The sequence below is a fragment of the Ascidiella aspersa genome, chromosome 1 (genome assembly GCF_963924565.1).
Source record: "Ascidiella aspersa chromosome 1, kaAscAspe10.2, whole genome shotgun sequence".
NCBI lineage: Eukaryota > Metazoa > Chordata > Ascidiacea > Phlebobranchia > Ascidiidae > Ascidiella > Ascidiella aspersa.
Genome location: NC_139447.1, coordinates 27,599,973 through 27,607,742, shown reverse-complemented (window position 1 = coordinate 27,607,742; position 7,770 = coordinate 27,599,973). Strand labels below are relative to the sequence as shown.

Here is a 7,770-nt window from a genome sequence, read left to right as displayed (position 1 = left end):
TTATGATGCATTTAAGTGGCACTAAAAGGTAATAGTCATCCACAGTCAACTTATGCTGTGTACGTTGAAATTTTATTTAACAAATATGTAAGAATTAAAGACAAAATAACTAATTAGGTATATACAAATAGGCTAAATGACAGCATTATTTTTTAGGTTATAGCACTACATCACTTTGAAATTATTTAAGGGTTAGGCCTATATAGCATGAGATCATTATCTTAAGAACAAGCACATGTTAGCCGTTAAATAGGCAAATGTTTCTTTTCATAAAGTTATTTCGATCGTCTGGTCAGCTTTGTCGTCGTCAGGCTTCGCAAATCGTGGCGACCGCCATCTCATTTGTTTTTCCCCGGGGCCAAAACCTTTGAGTCACAGATTTAATCTGTTTATCCCGATCTTGGTCGATAATCCGGGCTTAGTGTGAGGTCTTTTGACAGCCTGCTGCCAGCATAAGCGGTTTGAGAAACGTGGATGTGCAAACTTTACAAAACGCACGGAATTTCGCTTCATTTTTTTAGGACACAGCTTCTAAATCTGCGCGTTTTGGATTTTTGCGCCATTAAATTAATTTCAAACATGTTTACAAAATGCTTTTATTTCTAAACGATGTTACGCAAGCATATCAGGTATACTTGATGAGTTGAACAGTATCGGTATTCGTTTGAAACGTGTGGTTTCTGTGTCGATCCGATATCAAGTCTATTTTTTATATTATCGATTTAACGACAATCACGTAGTAGTCTTAAGGCTGAAGAATACCTTGTGTCGTGACACCATTTGAAGCGAGTAACACACAAGTTTTCAGGAACAACGCGTTAACAATAACGCAATAGTGTACACATGGAAGAATTTTAACATTAAAACTGAGTACAAATTGGGCGAATCAAATCGGACATTTTGTGATTAAAAGTAAACACTCGAAAAAAAGGGTAACGGTGTTTCAGTGGAGTTCAGCAAAAACAAATTCTTAACAATGTTTGTTGAGTATGACATAAAAAACCCGCATTAGGAAACACACGTTTGTATCGACGTACGGCCGCCATCACTTTTGTTTCCATTGCACGAACGCAAAACTTATTGTTAACGGCCGCAACTAAATAAATCGCTAATAATATTACGTCCTTGAGCGATTTATTTTTCTCTATGCGGTAAAATCCGATTCGCTAGTATGAGAGAATTATCCAAATATATTTAATGTCTGGAGTGAAAATATAATATGCGTCACAAAACGCAAATACGTGCAATCAAATTCTTACAAACGAAAGAAAAATACTCATAGATCATGTCGAAGCTAATATTATACTTCAATCCACATACTCTTGCTTGCAGTTAAGACGTTTAGTTAAGTTAAGTCGAAATATATTATTGTAATGGTTAATACCGGCTATTTCTCAATGAGACAACCTGCGATAGACTTAAAGTATTAGTTTTGACCAGACCAGGGCAGCCGAGAGTAGCAAACGGACAACTTCACATGATATCGCAAAAGACAAAAATGTTTTCTAGTTTTAAGTAAATCATTCTCCCAATAAGACGCAATAAGAAATATTTTGCTGTGCATTATTATATCTCGTAAACAAATTAAAAATTTCTAGATTATCCTAGCAAACCTCCATTTTTTCATACTAATAAATTTTATAAAACGCTCTGGCGTTCCGTTTTGGGGACCACTGTACAGGGCTACGGAGTCGGTTAAAAAAAACCCGAGTCCGACTCCGGCCAAAAAAATACACCCGAGTCCGACTCCCGAGTCCGACTCCAGCCAAATGCAAGATTTTGTCGAGTCCCGAGTCAAGCTCTGACTCTACAGCCTGTATTTTACCCATTTACGCAACTAAATTAAGGTGGATTTTCTACAATCCACTCATATTGGTGTCATAATTGATCCACCCGCATTACATGGTTTAAAAATATTTCACCATTTGCTATAACACTTTTACAACTTACATTTTGCCGCCTTTAAAATCAGTTTTAAAGATTACTGCATGCGCACGTCGGACTCGGGACTCGGGTAGTTTTACGAGTCCCGAGTCCCGAGTCCCGAGTCCCGAGTCCCGAGTCTGGCAAAACAAACCGACTCCGTCGAGTCCCGAGTCCCGAGTCCCGAGTCCGACTCCGACTCCGCATCCCTGCCACTGTACGAGAGTTTTTATAAGCGTTGTATTCTTTTTCTTGTTTTCTGCAAATATTCTTTTCTGTTTTCTGCAAACAATTTTTCCCAACGATAAATAAAGACCAACAAGTCCAAATTGGGAATGCTGTTATATCAAATTACTTTTCTGTATTAGAGATCTTTCAAATTGCACACCTTTGTCAAGGTTTCTCTCTTGCTTTAAAATGATATACTGTAGCAGTATCACCGAAAGCCATTGCAGACTCTTCACCGAATCTGTCGATCAATGATGCAAGCAGGGCAGACTAGAAAAACAACTAGCCTGCAGTGAGGTTCGAACTCATGACCTCCGGCCAAGCCGGGACCGTCGCTCTACCAACTGAGCTATATGGAGGCTTAGAAGGGAACGAGTCGAGAAACGACCATACGCCAATGCTTGCTCAATCTGTTAGTACAAGCAACTTCAATTGAAGGGGATTCACAGTACCATATCATTATCCAATGAAACCTGAACACACATATGTGTGTTTCCAACTGAAATCTAGCCCTTCTGAAGCTGCTTTTTGACCAACGATTACGGCTTACATATCATTAGTATGCCGAAAGCCATTGCAGACTTTTCACCGAATCTGTCGATCAATGATGCAAGCAGGGCAGACTAGAAAAAAACTAGCCTGCAGTGAGGTTCGAACTCATGACTTCCGGTTAAGCCGGGACCGTCGCTCTACCAACTGAGCTATGCAGGCTCAGAAGGGAACGAGTCGAGAAACAACCATATGCCAATGCTTGCTCAATCTGTTAGTACAAGCAACTTCAATTGAAGGGGATTCACAGTACAATATCATTATCCAATGAAACCTGAACACACATATGTGTGTTTACAACTGAAATCTAGCCCTTCTGAACAACAGGGGACGTGGCCTTATTTTGCACAATGTGCGCAAAAATGTGCAAAAAATGCGCGCACATTTTAAACTATCTTCAAAAATGTGCGCACTTATTTTTAACAATGTGCGCACATTTTGAACTGCCTTCAAAAATGTGCGCACTTTTTTTCACAATGTGCACACATTTTGAACTGCCCGCAAAAATGTGCGCACTTATTTTTAACAATGTGCGCACATTGTAGAGTCAGAGTTAGAGTTAGAGTTAGAGTAATCCCTAAATGACAGACATTTTAACCTTGGCGTAAAGGTTAAACTAAAAAGTTACACTATTGCAAGCTTGTAACCCAAACGGACATGTGACGGGTATCTCTGCTGTCGGTAAGGTAAAAGGACATCACGGCATCACGTGGCCTTAAAATCATCGGGATCTCTGCCCGGAATACAAACAAAACGGTCAGGTTATTTTAGGTGTGATATCTCTGATCAAACACCGTAAACCATATAGGACCAGACGGCAGGTTAGCCGCAAACGGAAATGCACTTCAGAAGGCGCAACTTCTGTAAGTGTGAGAGATAAATATATCTGTTTATTTGGCTTAGAGATTAGTTTTCGAGAGAAGAATATTCTCTTACGTAAAGTTTCACCTTTAACTTAACAAAAAGAGACATAATTTTGCAAATGACTGAACAGCTATGCCTTAAATTTAGTTTATCTCAAACGCGGTTTTAAATCTGCATTGTTCTACCGATATGACAACATTAAAACGAGCGCATAATTCAGCGACCAAATACTTACAATGGCGGCGGATAAGATAGAAAGAGGCGCGGTGCGTAAAATTATAAACAAGGCATGTATCGATAACTGACAATGCATAGCGCGAAAATCATTACGAATAAACTATAGCTGCCATCCTACGTAATGAACCTATTAGTAAAATTCAATTTGTTTTTCGTAAGGCCCATCCCTGCGTTAGCGATAACTAACGCTATAGGCGTTAAAAATTACCCAAAAACGTTAACAAAACGCTTATCAAGAAAACTAGCCAAAGGCTGAGATTAAGGGAAAAAGAAGGTTATAGGATAGTCAGAGGTTACGATAGTAAGAGGCCGTAGATAGATAAGGTAAAGTTAAGTTATGAAAGCTTACTAGGTTATCATAAGGTGTAAACGTCGTAAGAAGGTGCGGCTTCTGTCGCAATAGATGCGCACGGTTTGCTTGCAAGCAGTTAGGTCCGGCAGACGATACCAGTCATCGCAAAACTCAGCAACATCATATGGTCGGCAAGAAATCCTGTCTGATAAGATTACAGAAAAGCATAGGTGTAAAAGATAGGTTTCGAGTACCTTTAGAATAGAAATTGACGTAAAATTGCATGACGTCATAGATGCGTCGAATGTAGCAGATCGAATAAACTCGCGTTGTTGACGAGGCGTCGCTTCTGCAGTTGAAAATTCGTTGCTGGGCGCACCTAGAGTAGTCTGAAAAGATTTAGACGACACTATCAAAGGTTTTGCCGAACTGTAAAACAAGGTAGAAGCGGCTTCGAAAGTTGAACGTGGTTGGTCGTTGATGCCCATCTGCGGCTCAGCTGAAAGAGAAGCTGCAGGTTGAGAAACAGAATCTGTATTCGAGGTCGGCAGTGAAGTCGGTAAAACGAATGGAGCCGATGGCAAAGTAACATCATTTTCTGCTAACTTGTCTTTAGAGAAAGAAAAATTAAGTTTAGGAAAAGAGCCTAATTGCGGTCGCGTAAGCTTAATGACAGAAAAGTTCGATTTAATGCCCTTACTGCCCGGAAAATTTCCCTCTTTAATATTACCTAGCATGGCAGCTAGACGCGTTGACGTTTTGTTGTTGCAAGCTTTAAGTTTGCTTGAAACCTTTGAAAAGAAAGTAGATAAGTTATTCTTCGACATAACGATTTAAAAAAAATAACACACATCAAAATAGGACTAAAATAGGTACAAAAACGTAGGTTAAAAATAGATGTAATTCAAAACAATAGGTTAATATTAATTATTTTAAAATATTAGTTAGTCAGAAGGTATTATGCGTGTTCAATATCACGTCGCAAAAGGTGAACCAAATTGTGGGGCGCAGCCACAATGGAATAAAGTTTATTGCAAATAAACAAACGACAAACAGTACTTACAGGTAATTACGATATACGTACGATACTTAACCTCCGTGTACGTACGCGATCTGGACTCCACAATTGAACAATAGGGACTGCTAGTTTAACGATATCAAATGTTTCTTATATAGCCTTCATCGGCCTGATGTTACTAATTACCAATTCGTTAGAAACATGACACATAACACGACTTAGGATATCGGCCATTCGACGAACGAATTTTACAACACGCGGCGGGAAATTAAAATGACAGCATGAGCGATGCAGTCGGCAAGCTGTTAACCGAATGGACAGAGTTTTCTGGGTCACAGTTCCAAATTCCAAAACCTCTACACGTGTCTGCGAGCCGAGAGTGTGTTTAATGTTAATTTTTGTGCAGTTTAGGCCAAGTTCAGCCATAGCGGGTTGCGCTTTATTAAATAGTAGCGATAACTGTAAGGTTTAGTACACCTTTTGAAATTTTAGTGCTGCTTATGCATGCGATTGCCTGATTTTTGTCACTGGGTACGGCTTAATTAAATGGCCCAGTTATTATCCACTACTTGACCATACCGGTACAATACATTAAACAATTCGTTGCCAAAAAGCAAGGGCAACTGTCGCATTGAATATAACTGATATAATTTGTTGCTTACTTTTGTTAATAAATGAGCACCATTTTATATATTGGGGGTAAACCTGATTCTTTGTTAAAGGGTAAATATACAAAAAAAAGGTTAAGAAACCATGGTTTAAAATTAAACAATGCCAGTCGAGAACTTAAGGAAAGAACAACAATATTTTAACATAAGGGCATATTTTTTTTACACAAATGACTCCAATAGCTGTGCCTAGTTAAAGCGGCATGTAGTAACGTTGAATAAACAAGTACCCTGAATTAGCCACCTTCTTGAATCAAAATTATGGCCTATAATTCGGCTAACATGGTGTAAAAAGTATTTCGGTCTGGTTGGCTAGCAGGCGTCGTGTATAAATTCGCACAAAGGGCGAAAGTAATCGCCCAGAAGTTTGATAGATCAATTATGTTGAATTTTATTTCAATTAAAAAATATTAACTTGAAAAGCTTCTATGTTTCCTCTTCTGGATTCTACGTCCGTGATGAGTTCAGGAATTTTATTATACAGCAGCTACACGACAACTACTGCAAAAGGCGAGGAGAACTTAATTTTTTGACAAGCGAAGGGCTTTCGAGAAACATAATTATTACGCAGATCAGTGCCATTATAAGTACGACTGGCAAACATTTATGTTTTGGTTTATCGTCAGGTAACGACGTTTGGAAAAACGGCATTTATGTACCCTTGCAACTGTAAGACCGACGAAATAATGGGAGCACACAATAGGTAAAGAAATGATATCTTAAGCAGGACATACTATAATACTTAGTATAGACCAGTGATATAATAAAGCCTAATACGCAGTAATATTTACGACAAAAATGACATCAAATCGTTCGAAGCACCTAAACCTTTAGAGATAATTTCCAAATTAACCAAAATTAGGCCTAAATCATTGGTGCTCAACCTTTTAGCTGGAGACCGCCGCATTGACAGTTTTTTTTTTTTTTTAACGGCGCTAGTTGGTTTAGTCAAAACGTGGCGTCATAAAATAATTAATCCTAAAAAGATACGTTGCTGTCCAACAAACTCCTACGAAAAACTTAATATAACAAAACTTTCAATTCAAACGAAATGGGCTTATGTACTTTAAGAGAATGGTATATTGTTAAAAACATCGGCATTTATGTTCTAGTTAACAAAATATTGCACTACATAGATTTTGTTCGTAACGCTGCGCAACGTGTTATATAATATACATACTCGATATTGCGCCCTCGATATTAACGGATTTACTTGGAAGGGACACACAATAAAACACGGATGGAAAAATTGTATTTCTATAGACCCAGGTGCTCTCCTTGGACCCCCTGCTCACGATCGTACATGCAAACCCTAAAATCAAACAACTAATTCTTTCACTGAATCCAGTGATATTTAGACAGTCAGATCTAGATTTTAGATCCATCTTCACCTGAATTTCGTTTCACAGCCCAGGTAGTTCTGATATAACACCAACATTGATTACATTTTAGCTGAAGCAAAGTTTACAAATGGCAAGATGCATCATTTTGTGGAATTGAACATTTAGTTAATAACCTCTGCTACCTCTGTACAACCCCCTATTGTGCTATTGTTGTGCGAATTAATATCAAAATATCATAAAACATAATATAAAACATCAGGCCTTGAACTGAAAATTTGTGCCTTTTTTAATTGTGTCCAATAGTTCACACATCATTTTTATCTCTAACCAAGTGTTGAACATTTTATTGCCGTTCATTTTTTAAACGGAAATACTGTGTAGGCTCAATTCGCTTGACCAGGGGTCGCGATCGATGATGCGAGGCAGGCAACAGCGGCAGGACTGTCAATTGACTCTTGTCGACAAATGATTTCCAAATTATGCTTCCTGTCAAATCTGTTTGTGAAACATTAAACGTGATATCCTGAGGCCACATACTTTTAGCTGGCTGGCCGGGGAAACGAATATGTAGTGACGTAATCTAATTAGTTATGAATATGATCGCCGTGACGCTAACCTAGCTGTCGTGCCCTTTTTCTATTTCTCGTT

General features: G+C 38.5%; 1 non-coding gene across 1 annotated transcript; it reads right to left on the bottom strand.

The window, feature by feature from the left end:
• Positions 1–2,787: 2,787 nt before the first annotated feature.
• Trnap-cgg (transfer RNA proline (anticodon CGG)) lies at positions 2,788–2,862 on the bottom strand. The gene has a single exon. It is a non-coding gene; the product is annotated as a tRNA-Pro (tRNA).
• Positions 2,863–7,770: the final 4,908 nt, after the last annotated feature.